The sequence below is a fragment of the Ahaetulla prasina genome, chromosome 8 (genome assembly GCF_028640845.1).
Source record: "Ahaetulla prasina isolate Xishuangbanna chromosome 8, ASM2864084v1, whole genome shotgun sequence".
Lineage (NCBI taxonomy): Eukaryota > Metazoa > Chordata > Lepidosauria > Squamata > Colubridae > Ahaetulla > Ahaetulla prasina.
In genome coordinates, this window is record NC_080546.1 from 15,257,532 (window position 1) to 15,283,479 (window position 25,948).

General features: G+C 40.5%; 1 protein-coding gene across 1 annotated transcript in view; it reads right to left on the reverse strand.

Moving 5' to 3' along the window:
* The window catches only part of WDFY3 (WD repeat and FYVE domain containing 3), a 204,679-nt gene extending 181,176 nt beyond the window's left edge, over positions 1-23,503 (reverse strand). The window contains exon 1 of the mRNA XM_058192067.1: positions 22,864-23,503. The gene's annotated coding sequence lies outside the window, so the exon portion shown is untranslated. The remainder of the gene's footprint in view (positions 1-22,863) is intronic.
* Positions 23,504-25,948: the final 2,445 nt, after the last annotated feature.

Here is a 25,948-nt window from a genome sequence, read left to right on the forward strand (position 1 = left end):
CAATCACAATGACTCGTCTAAATTTTTTCAGCTTTTTTTTTTTTTTGGCCCCAAAATGTGGCTGGAGAGACCAAAAAGAAAACTTTGGAAATTCAGAGTTCTCACACCGAGCGACTCTCTCTTGATAAGGTTATTTGCCTTTTTATACCTTTGGATTAATTAAAGTTTTATACTCATAAAAATGTTCTTTTCTGCTTCTCTGTTCATTTGCATTAGTGAATTTTAAAATTAGTTGGTTTGAGATAGAAGATAGATAGATAGATAGATAGATAGATAGATAGATAGATAGATAGATAGATAGATAGATAGATAGATAGATAGATAAGGAAGGAAGGAAGGAAGGATGGAAAGAAAGAAAGAAAGAAAGAAAGAAAGAAAGAAAGAAAGAAAGAAAGAAAGAAAGAAAGAAAGAAAGAAAGATGTAGATGTCCATCTGGGTACAGTTCCAAGTGGGGAGAAAGACACTGGAAACATGGTGGCTGATTGGAAAGATGTTTTTTAATGGTGGACAGGATCACATGATTTGAGGTCCTGGGCAAAAAAGCACATGGGTGAGAGACAGTGAGAGATTTATACCCTCTTTTAGGCTTTGAATTTGAATTTGTATTCTGATCGGTTGTCAGGCTCCCATGGGGGAGGGGTAACTTTGTAGGTTGTCTTTTGAGTTCCAGGCTTGGTTGACTCTTACTGAGTGATGATGTAATGAAAGGGCTTAGGGCAATTCCTACTTTGGCTCTGCCTGAAGGAGATAGATCTTTGTTATGTAGAATAGACTGGCCCAGGCCTTAATGGCCCATTGACAAAGATGGGAGGCTGAGTTTCTGCTTCCCTTCTAGAGGGAAATATTCTGCCCTTTTACTATTTCCTAAAATATCTCATTTTCCTAGGAGAGAGGCGGGTGCTATCTTCCTACAGATAGATAGATATAGATATAGATATACATATATATGCCATTTAGAGATAATCAAGACCCAAAGAAGCAGTACAGATGAGTAATAATTAGAGTAAGACAAGGTAACAATGATGTTGAGTTCACCTCAACTTCTAGAGCAGGGGTGTCAAACTCAAGGCCCGCAGGGCGGATCCGTCCCATGAAATGCTTAGATCTGTCCCGCGGGAATGCCCTGGAAACAGCGAAGGACCCACCGGCGGGGCCTCTGTCAGCAAAAACGGAGCTCAGGAGGGCCCTCCCGAGCTCTGTTTTAGTTGGCAGAGGGTTGTAGAAGGCTGTTGCAGACAAAAACAGAGCTCAAGAGCCCGTTTTCTCTGGCAGAGCGCTTGGGCCACCTCCGACATGAGTGAAGTCAAGATGGCCACGCCCCCCCATCCCCCCCCCCGAAGTCAACACAACCCTGATGCGGCCCTCAATGACATCAAGTTTGGCACCCCTGTTCTAGAGGACTACAAGGATCCAAAAACACAATTTTTTTTTTGCAATAGTAAAAAAAAGTAATTTCCGTTTCTTAAAATTTTTTTGAAGGTCACAGACTAGCCCGTAGCTCTGGTATTCCCTAATCCAACTTCAAGCCAGACCCAACCATGTTAGCTACTTAGTCCAAAAAACTTTGCTATTGATTTTTTTAAAAATGGTAAGAAGACTGGGCGGGGGTCATAAGAAAGAACGCATGCGTCCTTCAAGTTCTTTCACTCAGGAATGTACCCTCCCTTAATCTTTTCTATGCATCCTTTCTCCTGGTTAGATATAAATTACTGTCACTATTAACCATTAATCAAATTCCAAATGAGGATTCATAGTTCTTAAGACTTCCAAAGGAACAGAGTAAGGAACACACTATCTGGATCTATAGTACAAATGTTTAACTATGCCTACGTCTTATCAATCCACTGAGAATTGATGTCTTGCCTATTCATCTTGAATAATTCCTTCCCACAGGCAGAAGACTTCTATCTAATCAAAGCTTTCTTCCGAACCACATATTCCCAGGTGAGGTTATTGATATAAGAACATAAAAAAGAGTTTTTGAAGATCATCCAAATGCCTAGAAGGAATCTATAAGCAGGGATACTTTTAATAGTTTCCCTTTCAATTGATTATCAACCTGGCATAAGTAAAAGCTGTGATGGGCATATTTCTCGGTCCACGGCTTTCAGGTGCTACAATTGGAAAAATCACCGAAGCCACAGCCACTTGTAAACTACAAAATACTCCAATTTTGTTTAAAAAGGCATTTTATAAATCAGTGATGGCTAACCTTTTCCAGACGAGTGCCCAAAGGGCGTGGCTGAACCCCCAAAATGCAACACATGCATGGCCCCCACGCTTGCACCCTGTCCCTCCTGCGTGGCTCCAAACATGCCCCCCACCCCCTTGCACACTGCCCCCTGCATCTTGCACATGCGTATGCAGCCCACGCATGCACCCCGCCCCCACGCATGCGCGGCAGAGACCCAAAGACCAGCCAGCTGGCAGGAGGCATGCGTGGGCATGCACAGCAGAGCTGCACTGGGGCAATGGCTCGCCTGCCCACAGAGAGGGCGTTGCATGCCACCTCTGGCATGCGTGCCATAGGTTCGCCATCACAGCTATAAATAGTACATACAAATGTATTCCGTACATAAATATTAAATAAATATAACCAGGAATTAATAAGGATCAGAAACTGTTAAATAAATGAAGTTTAGTGTTAATTTATATGCCAGCAGGCATCCTGATAGCATTATATGAAAATGCTCTAGAAAGCAAGAGAAAAAGCAAGGAGAAAACGTTTCTTCTATTCAGTCTTCTTTTACAGTCTATAACCAACAGGCCAAATTTGGGAGGCAGGAATATTACATTCTTAACATCCCAAACCTCTAAATTTGGATACATTATTTTGTTCGTCCATAATTAAAATAGTAATTTCCTATATCAAAAAGAAAAAAAAAATTACTGTTCAACTTCATGAATTAGCGCAAGTTCTACTATATAGGTAATCATCAACTTATGGCCACAACTGAGTCCAAAATTTCTGTTGCTAAGCAAGGCAGTTGTTAAGTGAGTTTTGCCCCCATTTTACGACCTTTCTTGCCACAGCTGTTAAGTGAATCCCTGCAGTGAATCTGTCTTCCCCATTGACTTTGCTTGTCAGGAAGGTCGCAAAAGGAATTCATATGATCCAGGGACATTGCAACCGTCATAAATACATACCAGCTGCCAAGCATCCGAATTTTGATCATGTCACTATGGGGTTGCTGCAACAGTCATACGTTTAAAAAACTAGTCGTGGGTTACTTTTTCCAATGCCGTGGTAATTTTGAACAGTCACTAAACAAATGGTTGTAAGTTGAGAACTACCTGTAATTTATTTTATGTATGCATTGGATTGACAGATTCTATGAACCATTTATATTTATATTATTTATATTTGTCACTATTTTACCCTGAAAACTACCATCCTGCAAGCTAATTGGGCTAAAACGAGCTAATATGAGCCATGGTGGCGCAGTGGTTAGAATGCAGTAGTACAGTCTACTTCTGCTGACTGCCAACTGACTGCAGTTCGATTCTCACCAGAACAAGGTTGACTCAGCCTTCTGTTCTTCCAAGGTCAGTAGAATGAGAACCCAGATTGTTGTGGGCAATAGGCTGACTCTGTAAACTGTTTAGAGCAGGGATCACCAACCTTTCAGACCTCAGGGACCACTAAATTCATATTTTTAAATCCCATGGACCACTAATATGATCTGCCTAGTAACCAGCTGGGTGGGCGTGGCTAGGGGGGTCATGTGACTGGGTGGGCATGGTCAACTCGATCTGACTCACGTTGTGGGGCACCACACCAGCCTCTACTTGCCCTTCTCCTCCTAGCCCCTTCTCGCCTCCCCACCCAGGCTCCTTAGGGCCCCAACAAAATTTTCTCATGGACCACCAGTTGGTGACCGCTGGCTTAGAGAGGTACTGTGAAATGGTATATAAGTCTAAGTCTTATTGCTATTGCTAAAAGATAGAGACTGGGACTAAATCTCTCAATGAACTTCCATGTTAATGGATGTATCTGAATATGGATCCCCCATTGTTCCAGGTGCAATGTCATTGTGCACGCAGACTTTATGAATCACATAACTTCACATATTACGGTCATCAAAAATGGGATGTGTGGTCTGCTTATTTGTGGTCAATATATCGTAAACTCTGCCATCACGATTTACAAACCCTATTTTATAGTTTAGTGTTGTGTGGAGCCCAGCCAACTATGGCTTATGTAAGCACCATTACGCATCTTACAAAGTTATGGTATACATAAACACAGGCACTGTGTTTTAAAATTTTGTTAAATGTTTTAACATTTGTTAATGTTTTAAAACAACATCTAAAACAATGTTTTAACATTTGCTATTACTAATTTATTGTCAGTAATTAATCTGATATTGTTTAAAATTAGGTAATGACTATTCTTTCTAAGTTAGAAGAAATAGCTTCTATATATAGATCTATATATAAATATATTTAAATAGAAAGGTTTTAAATTTTACTTTTAAGATACTTGTTAAAATGGATTCTTTATGATTTTTGCAGAATGAAAAGCAAGTTACTTTTCTGGTATTATTTTCATGGGGGTTTTTTTTTGTGAATGAAATTATTTCTGCCAACAATCCTGGCAGAGTTCACAAATGTTTTTTTTATATAAATATCTGAGAGCTCAACCAATTTCTCAACTGAAAATATGTTAATATCCAACATATAAAAAAGCTATTATACACATTTGTCCTTGGAAAGCATGAACATTTACCGTGCACTTTTCCTTTTAAAATAAATTATGGCACACTGCATTAGCAAGAAGTCATAGTTTTATACATGCCTAATGTTTCTAGTATAGCTATCCACTTAAAGGTCATATTAAACCAAAATCTAGAACTTTTGACTTGCTATGAATAGGTCGCTTGGTCCCTTCTGCCAGCGGGAACTACTAATCAAAACATTAAAGCTTTATTTGTAGGTTTCTTTCCGCAACAGTCAAATGGAAATATTTGGTTTGTCTCTCAAGGGCAGCAGTAATTGGAAGCCAAGAGTCAAAACTGAATTCCAACTCCAGGTTGTTAGGAAATCAAAGTAGACTTCTCACAATTAAGCTATAAACAGCTGGAAAACATATGGCTGGAGGAAGATGGCTTTGATGAACAACAGTGCTACTCAAAGAAAAAAGTTTCAGTGTTCATTATATCACACATCTGTAATTGGGAAACAATTTCCTATACAGTTGTCTCTTTAGTATGGATATGTGTGTGTGAGAGAAAGAGAGACTGTGTGTGCAGACTCACAGACCCTTATTTAACCACTGCAGCTATAAAAGTAAAATTAAGATACATTGCTGCTATAGCAATAGCAATAGCGCTTAGACTTATATACAGCTTCACAGTGCTATACAGCCCTCTCTAAGCGGTTGACAGAGTCAGCCTATTGCCCCCAACAATCTGAGTCCTCACCTTACCCACCTCAGAAGGATGGAAAGCTGAGTCAACCTTGAGCCTGGTGAGATTTGAACTGCCAAATTGCAGCCAAGTCAGCAGAAATAGGCTGCAGTACTGCACTCTAACCACTGTGCCACCACGGTTCATAGCAATAGCGCTTACTTATAAAATGCTCCATACTGCTTTACAGCATTGAGAGATATTTAAGTCTATATGGCGGCATAATGTGCCCAACAATTGGGTCCTCATTTTACTGACCTCAGAAGAATGGGAGGCTGAGTCGACCTTTAGCCCCAACAGGATCGAACTCCAGGCTGTGGGCAGAGTTAGCCTGCAATACTGATAGTCCTTGACTTACAATAGATTGTTCAACTGTTACAATGACACTGGAAAAAAAGTGACTTATTACCATTTTTCACACCTAGGACCACTGCAGCATCCCCATGGTCATCAAAACTCAGAAAACCAAAACCAGGGCCTCTGGTGGCTCAGACTGCTAAGACAGTCTGTTATTAACACAGCTGCTTGCAATTACGTCAGGTTCAAGTCCCACCAGGCCCAAGGTTGACTCAGCCTTCCATCCTTTATAAGGTAGGTAAAATGAGGACCCAGATAATTGGGGGCAATAAGTTGACTTTGTATATAATATAAAATGGATGAAGACTATTGCTTAACATAGTGTAAGCCGCCCTGAGTCTTCGGAGAAGGGCGGGATATAAATGCAAATTAAAAAAAAAAAGAAGAAAAAGTAACAACCATGTTACTATGTTAACAATTGCAATGATTCACTTAACTACTGTGGCAAGAAAGGTCATAAAATGGGGCAAAACTCACTTAACAAATGTCTCACTTAGCAAAAAAAATTCTGGGCTCAATTAAGATGGTAAATTGAGCATAACCTATACTGCAGTCTAACCAATGCGCCACCACAGCTCCTGCATGGTTTTAAAAAAGAAATACCAGGTTTCGTATCAGGTTGTTAAAACTCCAGCTGTAAATCACTCCATGGAAATATACTATATTTCACTGAGATATACTCATATTCAAGGAGTATACTGCCACCAAAACTGCCAGGGCAAGCCAGTTGTATAATAACAGAGAGCAAACCCTACCCCCTTCTAGCCCTGATAATGTTACCTAGTTGGGTAATGAAATATCTGCAAGAAAACAACCAAGCTCAGAGAGCACCAAGGACCCCTCATATACGCCTAGTATCCCTATTCTCAACTTAGGAACGTTTACCACTAAGTAGTAAACAGAATAACCATTTAGAATTGATGTAAAAGAATGAAGACTTGATCTTGAGGATGAGGAAGGAATGGGTGAATCAGGAAAGAGTTTTCAGAAAGATTTACTTAACTTGGTTGACACATCATATTAAGAGGTTCCAAAGCTTTCTTAGATCACATCACCTTTATTGCCTCAGTAATTTCACACTGTCCCGAGGCCAAACTATGAACTACTTTAAACTAGTAATTCACGAATCTGCAGAGCCCGTGAGGTCGCTGCACTGCCCCAGGTTACCGCAAAGCACAGTTGGGGAACCCAACTTAAATAATAATGTAACTTAGTTTTAGTTTGAAGTGTTCTGTGAACTCTGTTTCTGATTTATACAGCTCAGCCCAAGGTTTGTACACAGAAATTGTGATAAATTCTGAAACAGTTTGGCAAACAACAATATGCAGTCTTCCTTCTAAAGACTCCTTTGATATAACTGTCGTGTCCCACTCCTCCGCTGACAGCTGGGTCAGGGAAATCCGAATCAGGCTTGCCTCTGCAGCTCTGCCCAAAGTCCTAGCAAAGTCCTCAGAGCAGGCAGGAGACCAGTAAGTGACTTCAGCAAGATAAGTTCGACTTTTGCCTGACTCAGAGACTGCCAGAAAGTAGATCCTTTATATAGGCCATGGGGTGTGGCTCCATGACTCAGCACTCATTAAGGCCTGCCCCTCCCTTCCTTCTGTTGCCTCCGCCCCTCCAATCTTCTGATGCGAGGGTCACTCCAATCAGCTGTTGTTGGGAGTAAACCCTCCTCAGGCTCACCTGCTGTGGAGGAGGGGGAGGGGTCTAGCTGCTCCGTTTGCCTGGGCATGGAGTCAGGGCTGGGGCAGGGAGATGCTCCTTCTTCTACAGTTTGTGTGGGCATGGAGCCAGGACTGGGGCCGGGAGGCATACATTCCTCAGTGTTCGGGAGCAGGTAAGAAGGCCCCGGCTGCTCTGAGGGCGGGCAAGACACAACAATAACTGATAAATGTATCCAAATAAAACATCCAGTGGTCTACATAGATACACAGGGAGTACAGGTGCATTTACAAACGTTCATTTAGTGACTCTCCGAAGTTACAACGGCACTGAAAAAAAAGTGACTTATGACTATTTCTTCACACTTATGACCATTGCAGCATCCCCATGATCACGTGTTTTCTATCCAGATGCTTGAAAACTGACTCGCATTTTATTGGCGGTTGCTGTGTCCCGGAGGGAGTCACGTGATCACCCTTTGCGACCTTCTGACAAGCAAACTCAATGGAGAAACCAGATTCGCTTAACAACTGTGTTACTCATTTAACCACTGCATCGATTCAGTTAACAAATGTGCCAAGAAAAGTTGTAAGGTCACTTAACAAATTTCTCACTTTAGCAACATAAATTTTGGGTTCAATGGTGACCGTAAGTCGAGGACTACCCGTACTTCAATATAAAGAGAAAGAGAGGCTATAAAATGAATTGCAAGGTCAATATGTGTGATCTTACAGTCAATAAGAGAACAAAATGTATTATGTATGAATGAAGGCAAATATATGTGTTGCAACGTAATATTGCATTACAATGAACAAGGACATACATTCAATTTTGCAGCTACTAAGATTGTTGGCCATGCAGGTACAAAGATAGCCAGGGAAATGATGGAAGCCAGCAGCTTATCAGCTACTTAGGAGCCGAGGACTTGGCAGCACAAGGAAATAACAGCCAATCGCTGGCCATCAACACATCAATCAACCAATAGCGCAAGGAAATAACAGCCAATTGCTGGCCATCAACACATCAATTAACCAATAGGAAGGCACCATATAAATACAACTCAGAATAGCCCAAAGCACATATTTCAGTAGAGAGAATCTACTGAGGATGGGCTCCAGCACGAATCTGAAAGCTCCAAAGAGTAAATCTCGAGTTCCGATGACCGACCCAGATTGGATCTTATACAATGTACTGTTCAAAATGCACATTCTTGGATTCTGGAGATTAAACATTCCACAAGAACTATACTCGATATTGTTTCCAAACATACTAATTCATTCCAATATGCTGTTCACAAGGTGACTACAGCAATATCCACAATTGCAACACCTTTATCCAGTGTTAGTTACATTGGGTGAATGTTAGTTGAATGTTAATTTTTTGATTAAGACTTTTTTTTTGGGGGGGTTTGATTTCCAGGATTTGAGTAGTCCATTGTGTTCCCAAAATTACACATGAAATTCAATTTCCAGATACGCACTTATTTAATTATGGGCTCAATATTCAGCATGAGTAAGATGCCATGTTCAAATACATATGAGATAACTCAGTTCAGGCAGGGTATTTTATTCCTTCCGGACTTTTCTTGCACAAAATCTTCGGGGAAGGTGATGGTTAGGGATACTATATCCTATCAAGCTAAAAGCTAAACCCAGCATTTCAGATTTTGAGATTAACAGGACGTATATCAAGTACATCTCTTCTGCATTTTACCACTTTTGTCTCCTTTCTATCCTTGCTATCAGTTCAAATAAAATATTCAGACAAGCTTTCCCAGAGATTTTATTAGTCATGCTCAGTGAGAAAAATGCACTATATTTTCAAAATTCCTACTGTAGCCTTAGAGACGGGTGGCACAATAGGGAGATAGTGTGCCTCTGAGTGTAAAGCTAATTGATATCTGATTCACACTGATCTACTTTTTAAATGTGTATTTTCAAAACCAACTCTGCTTGCAGAAGCTGAACTGAAAACCAGAATGGTTATTGCCTTTACTATGATGATGACCTGAGGGGACATATAATTAATCATACCGTCACTGAAGTATATAAGGAGGAAAAATTCTCCAGCAGACTATTACCATATGACCCTGTTACTCATCTCTCCATAAATCAAAAACACTCTTCAAGTTTCCATTTTTTCCTTGTGAAAATTAGTACAACAGCACAGCATCTCAAAGTCGTAACTCCTAAAAATATCCAGGGTTTTAAAAAAAATAGTTCAAATACCGAACACTGCGCCATTCTGAAGTGCTGAAGAGTAAAGGTACTCCTTGCTTTAAGTCTAAAATTGGGACCAGAAATTTCCATCGCTAAGTGAGGCAGTTAAGTGAATCACGAAGGATTTTTCCAGCTTTTTTTTAATCATCTTGGTTAAGTGATTCACTCCAGTTCAAAGAATCATGTGGCTGTTACGCGCATCTGGGCTCCCCACTGATTTTGCTTGGCAGAAGCCAATTGAAAAAGTTGCAAGTTCCTTGCTGGTTTACAAGTGCCCATATTTTCTTCGTGTGATCACAAGGTTACTCCAGGGATTGTAAGTATGAGGACCAATTGTGGATCCCTTTTTTCCAGTGCGATTGTAACTTTGAATGGTTGCTAAACGAAGAGTTGTAAATTGAAGACTATCTATAAATAGCGGTTTGAACGTCACAATTTGTCTACATTTCTTTTCATACTCTGGATTTTTTATGAAAAAGTATTGGTTGGGAAAGGAATTGCATGTACATCATTTGCTTTACAGTTTGTACGAATACAGTAATTCTCAAAGTTCCCATTTTATATTTAATGAGAACAATGATTTTTCCACCCAAAGGCCTGCTTTGGTTTTTAGGATTTATCCAAGTTTAAAGCAGTAGTTTAAAGAACATCACATTTATCAAATCTTAACAGAATTTCTTTTGCTCTTTGAGAAAGAGTGAAGAGAGGAGAGAAAAACGTAGAATGTGAAATTCTCAATCAACACATTTTTTTAAAAAAATCTACTGTGGTAATGCATTAATTATTTAATCAGAAATAAGACCAAAATTATCTCAAATTTATTTTGTTCCATTGTAGGTTAACTATATGTTTAATGTCCTTAGAGTATTTTAACGAACAAGTCTAAAGAAATATTTCCAATAAAACAATAGACTGTGATGCCGATTGATTAGCTTTGTTGTATTTTCTTTGCTAATGTTGAATCACTAGAGGTGACATGATAGGAGTGTTCTAATATTTGAGTGGTTGCCAGAAAAAAGAAGAGGTCAACCTATTCTCCAAAGCACCTGAAGGACAAGAAGCAATGGATGGAAACTAATCAAGGGGAGAAGCAACCGAGAACTAAGCAGAAATTTCCTGACAACGATAATAATTAACCAGTGGAACAATTTGCCTTCAGAAGTTGTGGGTGCTCCAACAGTGGATGTTTTTATCAAGAGATCGGACAATCATTAATCTGAAATGGTATAGGGTCTCTTGCTTGAGCGGGAGGTTGGACTAGAAGATCTCAAAGGTCTTTCCAATTCTGTTATTAAAGCTCCTGCTTCTTAGACTTCCTTATACTTTACTATTTCCAGTGGGGCTAAATCTCGCTCCTGTTCAATTACTTTACTCCTATGTAATCAATGGAATGACTTGCCTCCAGAAGTTGTAGGTGTTCCAACACTAGAGACTTTTAAGAAGAGATTGGGCAGCCATTTGTCTGAAATGGTATAAGGCCGTGATGGTGAACCTATGGCACGTGTGCCAGAAGTGGCCCGCAGCGCCCTCTCTGGTGGCATGCGAGCCGTCACCTCAGTTCAGCTCCGCTGAGTATGCCCACGCGCCTCCCCCTGGCCAGTTGGTCTTTGGGTCTCTGCCGCGCATGTGCAGGGGGTGAGGCGCATGTAGGGGGCTGCACATGCGCAGGGTGCATGCTTGGCAGGCACGCACACACACACATTCGTGGGGGGAAGGGGGCACATTTTGGGGGTTCAGGCTTTGGGCACTCGGTCCGGAAAAGGTTAGCCATCACTGGTACAAGGTTTCTCCTTGAGCAGAGGGTTGGACTAGAAGGACTCTAAAGTCCCTTCTAACTCTGTTATTCTGTTTAAAAAATGTTTAATGCTCCAGTATCATCATTCCCAAACATTCCCGCAGTATGTATGTGTTTTCCATTATTTTAATGAGAGTTTAACATCATCAGCTATTTCTGAAACTATTTCCTCAAATTTAGATTTGACACCCCCCCCCACCTAAAAACAATTCCACCAGAATTTATATATAAAGTAATACAGCCCTTCTATATAGTACAATTTAAAGGCTTCCTTCAACACAGCAATAAATGAATACTCGGCATTCTATTACAGACTTCCTACTCAGAAACAAAAGAAAGAGCTATGAATAAGGGGGAAAGAATTCAATGCCTCCCACAGAGTAAAATACTAAAGATTTTATACAGAGGCAATCTATTCTATATAGGCAAATGCATACAGACTGCACTTTAGCTAGAATTATGTATTTCATAATTAACAGTAATTGTAAGTACTCTCATTTATGATGGCTATAACCAATACTATATACGAAGATTCTTGTTCATTGAACGTGCTATAGATATGCTCCAAAATTCCCTCAACTCTCTGATTCAGAGATGTCAGAAAACATGATAAAGTGAACTTTGAAATATAGGAGCTTTCATATATCTTGTTTTAAGATATAATGTGGGTGGCTTTGGTTTTGACTTAAGGGCTGTGATCACATTACTAAGTCATAAATCAGAGTTTACAAACATCCACCCGGTATGTTAACTAAAATTAAGCAAAACACAGTATGTATTAGCACAAAATAGAAACTCATCCATTTTGATTTATCCAGCAATCAAAGTTTACATAATGCACAAACATGTCCAGTAAATTAGGAATATTGACAATTTATATACATATACTGTATATGTACATATTCTGAAAGCTGATACTCCGTTTTTGCTCCCTCATATATTTTCTCCCTCATATATTTTATTTATTTAAAAAAAAACCATTCTCAAGTGTTGGTGTGTGTAGTTAAATTCCTAGAATTCCCTAGCCAGTCATGAATTCTGGGAGTTGAAGTCCACACATCTTAAGATTGCCTAGGTTGAGAAATACTGTTTTACACGCTACCTATAATTATTCATTTGGGTACATAGACACACACACACACACACACACACACACACAGAGAGAGAGAGAGAGAGAGAGAGAGAGAGAGAGAGAGAGAGAGAGAGAGAGAGAGAGAGAGCGAGCTGTTTAAGTGTGTCCATATATATTTACTGGTAAATGGCAAATCTTTTGTAGCCTTTCAGTACATTCTTAGAAATTTCATAATCAACTTAACTACAATTAAAGAATTAAAGCATATTGCATCCACCTAATATTACTGTACTTATGAATAAAACAAAACCCTTTAAGCTAGTGAAGGGAGTGAAGCAGAATTCATATATTTTTGGCCCTGCTGAGAATTTGGAAAAATGTTGATCCAATGGCTCTTGAAAGACAACAGATTGGGCCAAAGGGCACTTAATTAAATAACTTGCTGCTTTCACCTGTGTATTCATTTACTTAAGCAAACTTCATCTTGGTAAATATTAATTAACATAAACTTGCTCATCTAGTAAACAATGTCCTTTACGCAATGACAGAGGGAGACGGGAGGGAGGGAGGGAGGGAAGGAGGGAAGGAAGGAAGGAAGGGAGTGAGTGAGTGAGTTTGGACCTTTTAATTTACCAAATTGAAAACCAGGCTAAACCTCATTTGTGACTATGCGGACCAAGTTGCTTTTGGTTGATTCAACCAGATATGAGTAAAACAATCCAAGGTTTATTATAATGATTGGGTTCTGGAGTGCTTTTATTCCCAGGCCTTCAAGTCGGACTTGTTTCCTGTCAAGTACCTGGACAAGTCCATAGTTATCCAGGCAAGACTTTCAAAAGTGGTTTGCCTTTGTCTTCTTCTCAAGACAGGGAACCGCTGCCTCAAGGCCATCCAGTTAGCTGCTAAGGCAGGTCCCAATATTAGTTTTCTTCACTTCTAGCTCAGCACTTTAAGTCAATAGACCTAAACTGGCTTTCAGCTAGATTTAAGAATAGCTTAAAGATGATAAATCAATGAATTTTAAAATCAGAAATCAAAATGTGAACCAAGTATATAATGTATAATATTTAAATAATATATAAGAATCTAGAAAAGTAAAGCTATTAGTATTAGATAATTTAATGTAAATAAAGAAAAGGGGATAAGAAAGAAAATAAAATAACAAATGTGATTTGGGGGAAAAAGTATAAAAGCGAAAGACCACTGAGAAACGCTGCTTAGAAATAGGAAATATTTATATGTTGTGCGTTTGTCAGATTATGTATCACATTAAAACAATAAAAAAAATTAAAAAATGTAAACCAATTATAAAATTTAAATGTCAAACTAGGGAAGAGGGTAACGTAATGAAGCCGCCTGATGATAGAGAAACAGAGATCAATCTCTCTATAGCAGGGGTCTCCAACCTTAGCAACTTTAAGACTTGTGGACTTAAACTCCCAGAGTTCCTCAGCCAGCAAAGCTCTATAGCAATGGTTCAGCCATTTTACACCGTGTGGACTTCAACTCCCAGAATTCCACGCATCTTCAAATTGCTGAGGTTGAGAAACACTATTCTATAAGGTTTACCTCTGACAGAACTCTGACATTAGGATATCTATATCCTAATCATACTGCAGCTATACAGCTATAATGTAAAATATAGATTTGCTTGTTTGTTTGTATTCAATTTCTATAGCCCATCATCTCAGTCAATGTCTCTGGGAAGCTTACAATTCAAAAGAAATATCACAATTTAAACACCAAAACGTTTCGAAGCAATAAAAATATCCAAAATAAATAGGCAAAGCTGCTGAGATACTTGGCCAAGTAGCAATAAAGCCAGGAAACGGGGTGCTTTAGACATTCAGTGCCCCAGACAAGGGAACATAAACCAGATTTTTAGGGACTTACAAAAGGCTAGCGCATTTGGGGCCATTTTAATCTCTGGAGAGCAGGGGTCCCACTGTGGAAAACCCCTCTTTTGTAGTCCCCTGCCAGCCGACACTCTTTAGCTGATGGATTCGCAGTATGCCCATTCCTGCTAGATCGAATATGACAGGCAGAAACTCTTGGCAAAAAGGTGATCGCTTGTTGTGACTGAGGCCCAAGTAGTGATTAGCAAACACAATTCAGCCTGAACAAACTTATTTTATTAAAACAGCTGAGAATTAATTCATTCTCAGCTTAGTCCAAAACAAATTCTTCATAAACAGTCCTTCGGCCTTATCACCAGCCTTTGCTGTCTTTGGCAAAAACCCCACAAAGTTCAAGAGACACTGACAAGAAGCACTGGAAACAACGTTGCTTTTCCACAAAGAACCTAATGGCTTGTTGCTGCTCTTTTAAGCCTTATCGGAGTGGCCAATCATCTTGTGGCCTTACTTCCGAGTCGTCCTTTTTGCTTCAGCTGCTCTTGCCTTCTGGCAGCTCTTCTCATGCATGCACTAGGAACAGGCTCCTCCTGTTCCTCTGCCTCTCTGCTGTCTGCCTCTTGAGGCTCCAAAGTCCGCGCATTGCTCCCAGATGGCCCTGGTCCCATCTCTGCTTCCGATGCAGAGCCCTCGTCTGGGCCTTCCCCTGAATCCAGGACTGGCCCATTGTCCTCCCCAGCCTCCTCACTATCTGACTCCACTGCCAGGTCCACAGGCTGCTGGTGGACCATAACATTGTTCAGATAACCTTGTCCCAGGGCATGTAAGGATTTAAAGATGATAACAGCACCTGCTGAATTTCACCTGACATGATTTGGCATGATTCTGCACCAGTTGATTTCCAAATGCTCTTCTGGGGCAGCCCCATGTGTGGTATGTTGCAGTAGTCTATACAATAAGTTAGGCCTAGTAATTGGTCTAATAGTTAAAGGACCAGTATAGACTGTGAAACCAGGAGAGGTGAGTTCTAGTCCTGCCTTGAAAGCTCGCTGTGTGACTTTGGGTATGTCATTCTCTCAGTCCAAGATATTTATAAAAATAATAAAGGGATAGGGAGGGAGGGAGGGAGGAAGTTCACACAAAAAACCCTGCAGAAATTACCTGAGATATCTTGAGGAAACATTCAAATAAGAATTATTTCAAGAGCATAAATGCAATGGAACATGAATGTCTACGTTTCTCATACATTAAATACTGATCTTCCCCTTATTTTTTCATGATCTAATTCTGCAGCTCAGCATCACTTAAATCTTTTCAAGACCACAGAACATCAAGCAATTTTTTAAACTATGAAAAAATTATCACATTAGGGAGGAAGAGTAAAAGGAATAGTAAAATAAAGCATAATATTCTTTTCATTACATTTAACATGCCTAGCATACATCTCAATATGTTTTACCAGTTTGTACAGGACAATATATTTCATCGACACACGCACCCTCAGTTTTGTTAAATGTTATCTGGACTTTATTTCAATGTTTGATGTTGGCTGTAATAAGTGCTACAAATCCACTTTCATAAAAGTATGTTGGAGGGTGGGAGAGGAGGGTTAATGTGAATTAACTGTGAATTTTCATCCAGAAACATTCTGAATAACTGCACCAAAATTTTTCGTCTTCCATTTAGCAATCACAACAGATTAAAAGGTTCAAGAACAACCTTCTGTTCAATGACACTTACCAACACAGTAAAGTATCACTGAAGTATTGCTACCTAAGTATTACAGTTGAAAGAAAGTCAGCCCAAAGTCTGTCAGAATAAGGAATTGTTAAGGGTTAAATTATGGCCATTATAGATCAGTGCTTTTCAACCTTATGAACTGGAAGATGCATGGCTGACTGGGGAATTCTGGGAGTTGAAGTCCACACATCTCCAAGTTAACAAGGTTAAGGAACACTGCTATTTCAAAAGTTCCAAGTGGACATGAGAGACCACAATTTTAAATACTCATAGCAGCCCTATGGACAATGTTCCTCCAGGCCTTCCTGTCCTCTACCATCCCCCAGAGACCATTTAAGCTCACGCCTACTGCTTCAGTGACTCCATCCAGACACCTCGTTCTCTGTCGTCCTCTTCTTCTTTTGCCCTCAATCTTTCCCAGCATTAGGCTCTTCTCCAGTGAGTCCTTCCTTCTCATTAGGTGGCCAAAGTATTTCAGTTTCATCTTCAGGATCTAAAGAGCTGTCAGGGTTGATCTCCTCTAGGACTGACTGGTTTGATCACTTTGCAGTCCAATGGAATCGCATGAGTCTTCTCCAGCACTATAGTTCAACGGCCTCAATTCTTTGATGCTCAGCCTTCCTTATGGTCCATCTTTCACACATTGCAACTGGGAAAACCATCACCTTGACTATATCCTAAAACTTACTTTAAGCAAATAAAAAGAATCCGTAAGTACTAATAAATTTAGCAACTACATACTTTTCCCATATCCCAAGAGAAGGACGGAAGCACATTTTATTTCAACTGTAACATTGAAATAATTCAATTCAATAATTCAAAATTTTATTTTTATTGTAACCTGCAGTAGGATAAACATCTGGTTTATGTACCTGCTTTAAAAATCTCAATTAAGATCACTGGAAGAAACAAGTGATTGTATCACTTTGTAATGTGTGTTGAGACTCTTGAACTGCATAATTTTAAATAAAAATGGTCTTTATTAGTTAACAATCATTAGCAAACTTTGGAGCTTTCTACCGAATCTGTAAGGAATGTGGATAGAAGGCCAAAGAGGCCATCTATATCAAGATTGAACAGCCCTCTCTCAACAAACTTTACAACACACATCTTTCAGCAATTCCAACAAGCTTCCACACCCATTTACACTATTCAGGTCAACCTGAGGGCTCAGATAAACCTCCAAGTGGCCTCAATGACTCTCAGAAAGAGTGCTAATGTTGAGATGACTGCAAGGAATATAAATCTTTCCATCCCCCACCATTCAGTCAGAACTGAAGAGGCTTTTTGGATGAGAAGCAAAACATCTTCAAGGAAAAGCCAAAAAGTCCAGTCTGGGAAAGCCCAATCCCCCTCTTTCCTTAGCATCCTGTACTAATTTTAGTTTAATTCCCGGTTTTTTACCTTGCCAAATAAATTTCGATGTGATTTTATTCAAATTGGTAAAAAATTCCTTTTTTAATCTAATTGGGATCCATTGGAATAAAAAAGGTAATTTGGGTAGAACGTTCATCTTGATTGTCGCGATTCTTCCCATGAAGGAAAGTTGCAAGTTTTTCCATCTATCTAAATCCATTTTAATTTGTTCAATTAATTTGTCGTAATTATTCCCTTCGAATGTACTACTGTACATCTTGCAGTAATTTGGATTTCTAGTTACCTTACTTTTTTGTTATCTGAATGTTTATTTTCTCAGCCAATTCCTTTTCTCGCAGTTTAGTCATATTTTTTGTTAACATTTTCATTTTATCCTTATTTATCTTCAGGCCTGCTACTTCCCCATATTCCCCCACTGCTTCCATTAGCCTTACTCCAGACTGTAGGGGCTCTTCTATGATAAAGATAAGGTCACCTGCAAAAGCCTGTACCTTAAAATTTTCTTTCTTAATTTCTAACCCTTTAAATTTTTTTGGTCTTCTCGAATTATTCTGGTCAAAATTTCTAATGATAATATAAACAATAATGGTGACAGTGGACAACCTTGCCTTGTACCTTTTTGAATTTGGAAGTTTTTAGTTAATTCACCGCTAATTAGTACTTTAGCTTCCTGTTTAAAATAAATTGCTCTATACATGTTTATAAAATTTACACCGAAATCCATATGACATAGCTGATTCAGCATAAACTCTGAAACTTTGGACATTTACCAAATTCTTATGAATTCATTCAAAGCAGCAATGCAAGCAGACATGTTTCAAATCAAGATCAAATCAAATCAAATATTTATTACGGTCAAACACTGGCATAGACAGACATGATTTCTCCAGATTTCTATTACAGATTGCTGCTGTCATCATTGTAAACAAGATTTAGAGAAGGGGAAGAGAAGTCAGAAAAAAATGGATAATCTTACGACAATACATGCCGAGCTTCAATGCATATCATTTGCATCCATTTATTTTAATTGTACATCCAGAAATTAAGCAACTATTTTTTTTCCAGTATGCAAGGATGGCATTTGCGGGAATAGATCTCGAAATCTGACAAAAAGTAAAAGAATCAAAAGGAATGGTTTTAAAAAACAAGGAAGTCCGAAACGCTCCCAGTGTATATTAACGGAAGCAATGAAAGAGCCGAAAACTGCAATCCATCATATGTTGCGTAAAGGAACTTAACTACAATAAGGTTGTGAATATGGTTTTCAAAAAACAAACAAACCAAAAAAGTTCTATTAAACTAGGCGAATTTCTTACCCAAATAGACCTACTTAGGAACTGAGTTGTAAAGTTGCAACCATTAGCACCATTCCTTAGATTTCAATTATTTGTATCCAATACAAATGTAGTAATACTTTAGTACAGTTATTGCTACATGTCTGATAATTTAAATCAATAAATTGCAGTTTTCCACACATTTTTTAGCCATTTTTAATGTTTACTAAATCTTCCTATGCACTTTAAGAGTTCTGTATAGTTTCTTTACCTAATGATCATAAAAGCACCTACTTCAAGTTTGATTGAACATAACATTATATCTAATTCATCTTCAAACAAAACAGGAATATGAAAAAGTAAATGTCATAGAATAGGCACTAGAAATAATATTTTCATTATCAAAAACATCATATACAGTATTTCAATAGAGCTACCATCCACGATGTAAGAAATGTAGTATCTATCTACAAATCTTATCAGCTGGCTGGGTAATTCTTGGAGTTGAACTCCATATATCTTAATGTTGTCAAGGTCGGGAAACACTGATCTATACTGTGTTGGCAGTGTGTCTATTTATATCTACACATACATGCTGCTTCTGCTATAGTTTTGCACACACAAGTGCAAGGAGGAACCTCAATTTGCACATACATCTATACTGCCAACGCAACAGTTCTATGCATCTCTGACGTCCCCAACAATTCTCATCTCTGTTTTAAAAAATAAAGTTTGCATTGTTATCTTGATTGCTGATACACCACATTACATGATGAGGAGTCATAGCTCAATGTTTGACAATTCTTTGTAAGCAGAAAATTCCAGCTTTAGTTCCAAGCGATTTCCAGGCTGAATGATAAAAAATGTTCCAAAGGTTAGAAATGAACTGATCCTGAAAGTTTTGAGTAGTTGGTAAAGGGCTAGCTGGATCAGTCTTTGGATTCATAATACAGGTAATCCTCAATTTACAACCATTTGTTCAGTGACCATTCAAAGACACTTTAAACAGTGACTTATAACTAGTTTCCTCACTTACAACCAATGCAACATCCCCATGGTCACGTGATCGAAATGGGGGCATTTGACAACTGGCATGTATTTATGAGTTGTACTGTCCTAGGGTCATGTGATCAGCATTTATAACCTTTCCAGCTGGCTTACAACAGATGGGGGAAGCCAGGTTCACTTTAATGAGTGCATGATTCACTTAACTGCAGTGGTTCACTTAACAACTGTGGCAAAAAATATTAAATCATAGGGCAAAATTCACTTAAGAATTGCCTTGTTAAGCAACAGAAAATTGGGCTTAGCTGTATTCGTAAGTCGAGGGCTACCTGTGTAACTTTACAGATTTATATAGATTTGATGAGCCTCAACCAATGTTTTATTCCGAATCATTATTGCATTACATTTTTGCAAACCCCAAAACCGTCAAAAAACCTCTAGAAAGTGCCAAAACTAGTCAATAAATAAGAAAACAGCAGTATGTTTGCCTTATATTCTTACAGAATTGAATTGAAATTACACAGTGATTCTAAACTCCTCAAATATCCATTTCTCTCGTTATAATCTTGGGGAATATCAGTGAACATATGAATTTTCTTCTAATTACAATGAAATGCACCATCATTATTCTGCCCACGTGTTCTCTGCTGCTGCTTCTTATTACAGTTTCACGACAAAATAGGTAAATATTGGTGGAATGAAAATAATAATAAGCGCCTTCTCTCCACAGAAGAGTTTAAAAGAAACGTTCGATCACGTGTGGAATATGATAATCCTGAATAAGGAGGTGCTGCAGCCATGAAAGACAAGTCACAAATGTTCACAACTCCGTTCAGCGATTTGTCCCCTTCCTTAAATAAGTTACACATACTGTTTACTCTTTCAATCTTAATCAAGCATATTCAACAACATTTCAATGGGAAACAGCGTTTTATTACTATGTTAAAAAGAAACATCTCAGAAAGTTCAGATCATGCACTTAGCGGTTTATATCTCAATGCAACTGAAAAATACATTTGACGAGTGCTGTTTGTCCACGTATAATATATATGGGAAGCTGTTATCTATACATTTTACACTAGGCTGCATTGCAAAGTGTAATTTTAACCGTGATTAAAAAAACCTACGAATGCATCCAAGTTTTGACACCACTTGCCTATCTCCGTCCCTCAGTTCATCTATTCTAGTCTTTAAAATTGGATGTATTACCTCTTCGGAAAGATCTGATGTTTTGAAATGATTGTTTTGAAGAATTGGAACTCATTAGAACAAAGAAGCAGGGATAAAAGCCAGTCATACCTATAACCCTGTTTTTGTACTGGATCTTCTGATAGCTTCCCAGTGTAAGCGATTGCCTATATGATTCAGCTCTGTCATATCTATTATCTCAGAGATCCAGGGGTAGCAGAAATCGTATATAGCATCCCTTCTATCCCTGTGAGCATTAAACAAAACTCGGAGAGGTCATCAACCTCCCCCTTCCTCCCCTCCCTAGTGAAAATTCAGCCTTAGAGTCATTGCAGGTTCATACACAATGAAACCTTCCCACCGGGTTATGAAACCCACTGCAAAACAAACGTGCAGGAGTTGCCTTACTATATTTACATTAATGCTCCAGAAGAACGTCAAATGGTCTCTTAAAAGTTCTCTGTGGAACCAGAAAGAGACCCCCTGAAATCGAAAGCCAAGAGATCCCTCCCGACAGTGAACCATTATAAAGGTTCTCTAAGAGAAGATACTAAGAGGATTATTCATCCGTGCACAACACGTTCTTTCTTTCTTTTAAAGCCAACCTTTGTTCCTAGCAGCTAGTGACTTTCTCCTTGACAATATGCCTTCACCCTCCCCCCCCACGTTGTACCTTTTCACATCAATGTATCTCCCCACCGCACCCCATGCTATAGATCTGTCGTGTTAAACCACTATATAAAACCCCAAAACAAGCCACTTCTATAATCGCAACGGGATTGGGTACCTTTTGTTATTTTCCTTTCCTGCTGGGAAAGTATGGATTGAGTATAGAAAAGAAGCAGCTAGAAACAAATCTTCTCCTTTCTCTAAAAACAAACCGCTTTAAAATAACAATAATAACAATAATAACACCACAAACCACAACTTAAGCCAACCAAACCAAGCATCCTTAAGTTTAACAAAGATAAAGGCTAGCGTGCAGTGATTTTTTTTTCTTTTTTGGAATGAAGATATATATATATATATATTCACCGCAGGGCCAGGGAGAGAGAGAGGAAAGCTTTTGAACGCCTCTTCCACAGCAAAGCATCAAACCCCCCCCCTTCTTACAAACCAGGATCATCTGTTTCCCCACCACCACCATCACCTAGAGATCAGTGGAGACGACCACCCTCCCAATCTTTGATTTATTTGGGGCTTGGCTATTTTTTTTTCCATCTTTCGTGGGGATGCAGGCCTTCCAACCCTGGGGGCAGTTTTTCCAAAACCCGGCGGAGGAAAGAAAATGGAAAGAAAATAAAAATAAAATAAAAATAACAACAAGAGGCGGTGGTATTCTGGTTTTAAAGTAGAAGAGGAAACAAACCTCCCCCCCCTTTTTTTTCCTTTTTAACAGGATGAATCCATCCATCTATCTATCCATCCATCCATCCATCCATCAGGAAACCTGGGCTCCGCTGCGGAAGGGTTTCCTTCCCCCTTCCCCCCCCATCATCATCATTATCATCATCATCATCATTATTATTATTATTATTTCTCCTCCCCACCCCCCAATCTTTCTTCCGGGCTGGAGAGCCAAAGATTAGGCACAAATAAGTGACTCCCTGCCAAAAAAAAAAAAAAAAACTCGGACCGGGAAGGAGAAAAAGCAGCGCAGCCCAAGCTATCGGGACTTGCAGGGGCTGGTGCGGGGGTGTGTGGGGGGGAGAAAGAGGTCAGGAAGCAGCCAAGCGGCCGCTGCAGCAGCAGCATCTCTGGGAAGAAGGCGGAGGAAAGCTCGGAGCGCCGGCGCGGCCTAGGGAACAGGGATATGGGGAGGGGGTGGAAGAGAACGGGGGGCCACCCGGCCAGCGGAGGCTCTCCCCACCCCAAATCCCAAAGCAGCCCGGCAGGAGGGAGCAGAACTCACCCGAGGCGTGGGGCGGCCCCCACGGTGGTCTTACTCCGGCCGCGGTCAGGAGTGGAGTGGAGAGGTTTGGAGGGGGGGGAAGCCGGCCTGGATGCGCTGCCCTCACCGGAGGGGTCTTCAGGACGGCATGCGGGGTCCGCCGAGGGGCGTTCGGGCTGGACCTGGAGGGAAGGAGGGAGGGAGGGAGAAGGGCGGCTGTGTCCGCCTCCCCCCTACGGCTCGGCTGCAGCCCCGGCGAAGGGGGCGATTTCAGGCGGAGGAAGAAGAGGAGGAGGAGGAGGAGGCGGCAGCAGCGCCCCCCGCCGTCGGCTCCCCTCGGCTGGCAGCTCGCAGTCTCATCAATCAAGGCCCGGCTTGGCCGAGCGGAGAATCCCGGGAGGTGAGAAGGAAGGCGGCGCTCTTCCCGCGGCTGCTGCTGCTGCTGCTTCTCCTTCTCCGGTTCCAGCTGCTGGTGGCCATTTTAATTCCCTGCCCTGGCCGCTGCTGCTGCTGCTGCCGCCGCCACCGGTGCGCCTGGTTCCCTCCCTTCCTGTCCTCCCGCTTCCTTCTTTTCCCTTCGCCGGCTCCCTCTTCCTCTCCGGCTGCGGCCCGGCCCGGCCCTCCCCGCCCGCCGCTGGAGGGCTCGCTTCCCCTCTCTCTCTCTCTCCTCTCCCTCCCTCCTTCCTTCCTTCCTTCTCGGCCAGCCGCTCCCGCCCCAGAGCCGTCGGACCGGGGTGGGAACTGGTCCCCCGACGTCCGCCGAGCAGGCAAAAGGAAGAAAAAGAGGAGGGGGAGGGGGCGCCTCCGGTGGTGTTTTTTTATCCTGCGATCTGCGAAAAAAAAAGCCTCCGCAGCGAGCCAAAGAAAGTGGGGGGGGGATGGTACATAAAGGTGTTTTGTGAAATAACATCCTACCCAAAACGATCCCCCCCCAAAAAATTGATCGATTTAAAGGAAGGGGGGAAATTCTTCACCTGGCGCTGAAATTGAAAATAGCTTTGGGTGGGGGGGGGGGCGATCTCCCCACTCTTGCCTTTTCCCTCAGGCGAGCTTCTTTCACTTGAGAAGTTTCCCCCCACCACCACCCTCTTGGACTTCCCGGAGAATTACGGGGGACATTATAATAGCGAGAACACACCAGGCATCTTATAATAGGCTTGTCATGTCTTCTTCCCTGTGAAGGTCACCATTTGCATCCTGATTTATGGCTCCTGAAAGGGGCTGAAGGGCTACGGTTGCAAACAACCGATGACCACGTAGATGGGAAAAGAAATTTGCGAATGAGAAATAACCCTCGTGGAGAATTCGGTGTATTCGTCTTGTTTAATAAAGACGGGCTTCGGAGGAATGAGTGTGCATCCGAACTTCCTTGCTTGTTTTATTTTATCTACACTGAGAGCATATGCACCACAGACAAATTCCTTGTGTGTCCAATCACACTTGGCCAATAAAAAATTCTATTCTATTCTCTATTCTATTATCCCATATTCCCACGGAGGCTTGTGTACTTCCTTCGTTCCCTTCCCGCCCGCCCCCCCCAATCCTCTGGTTATACTATGCCCTCTTCGCTTATACAATTCTGTGTACGTGCCAGACAGATGCCCCTTAAGAAGGGCAGCTATTGGGCAATATGGCCCTCTTAGCGTGGCTAAATCTGTGACAGATTTATCTTTCCATTGCCAAACCAAGCTTTTTGTTCACCAGATGCGGAAGAGAGCCATATTAGCCTATGGTGGCCAAAAAATAATAATAATAAATAGTATTCTTTATTGGCCAAGTGTGATTGGACACACAAGGAATTTGTGTTTGGTGTATATAAAATCAAGCAAGCAAGGAAGTTCGGATACACACTCATTCCTCATAAAATACATTCCATTCATAAAATACATTCATTAGAATAAAAAGATACAACACTTAGTGATAGTCACTACCCTGTTTTCCCCAAAATAAGACATCCCCTGATAATAAGCCCAATCAGGCTTTTTAGCGCATGGCAATAAGGCCAAATGCTTATTTCAGGGTTCAAAAATATATAAGCCGGTCTTATTTTTGGGGAAACACGGTAATAAGCTATCAAATCGTACTAGGAAACAAATAAAAACAATATAAATTGAAAGATACAATCAACACGGTTATAGTAGTAAGTATAATCATCATCATCAATATAATAACAATAATCAAGGGATTTCAATTTTGTATTAAACAAATTTATGTAGCACCTTTCCAAAGTGATTATGTGCCATCAAGTCATTTACCAACATTAAAGCCTTCATCGTCATCAGTTAACAATATTTTCCATATTGCAGCTGACAAAAAGATCTTGCTTTTTAATAAAATGCAGCGCAGTCAACGTGAGTTTCACCATCCTGAACCCAGGTGGAGGGAGGGTGGGCGGGCATCACCTTGACCTTGGTCACCACAATCTCTCTTCACAGCAGCAGCAACACCCACGTCCTTCTCTAAACTAAAATGACAATGGATTGGAGGCAGTTTCTCACCCCCAATCTCTCCTCGCAGTAAGCAGTTACACCCATGTGCTTCCCTGGAGTAAAATGAGAATGAAGTTTCTCACCCCCAATCTCTCCTCACAGTAAGCAGTTCCACGCACGTGCTTGTCTGAAATAAAATAAGAATGAATTGGAGGCAGTTTCTCACCCCCAATTTCTCCTCACAGCAGAAGTTCCACCCACGTGCTTATCTAAAGGAAAATGAGAAGCTGCGGTTACTTGCCAGGCTCGGTGAATGGAATATTGCAAAGACAGTGATGTCCCTATTTACAATGGGAATGGAGCGGCTTGATTATAAGAAGGTTCTGAGAGGATCTCAACATGAGAAAGCCAGAAAAGGCAACCAAGGACTTCTCTTTACACTAGTATAATGTTATTTACAACCACACCTTTTTTTTTATTGAAAAAGTTTTACAAAGATTTACCCCTCCTTCCCCTCCCCTCCCTCTTCCCCTCCCTCCTCTCCCAACCCCCCAACTTCCTGGAATAAAATACAGGGTATTAAATCCAACAATCATAAGCTAAATTATGCTAACTATCTGTAAGCTCCCATCCTCCCCTAGAACCTTAACTCTCCTTTTACAAAGAAAAAACATAAA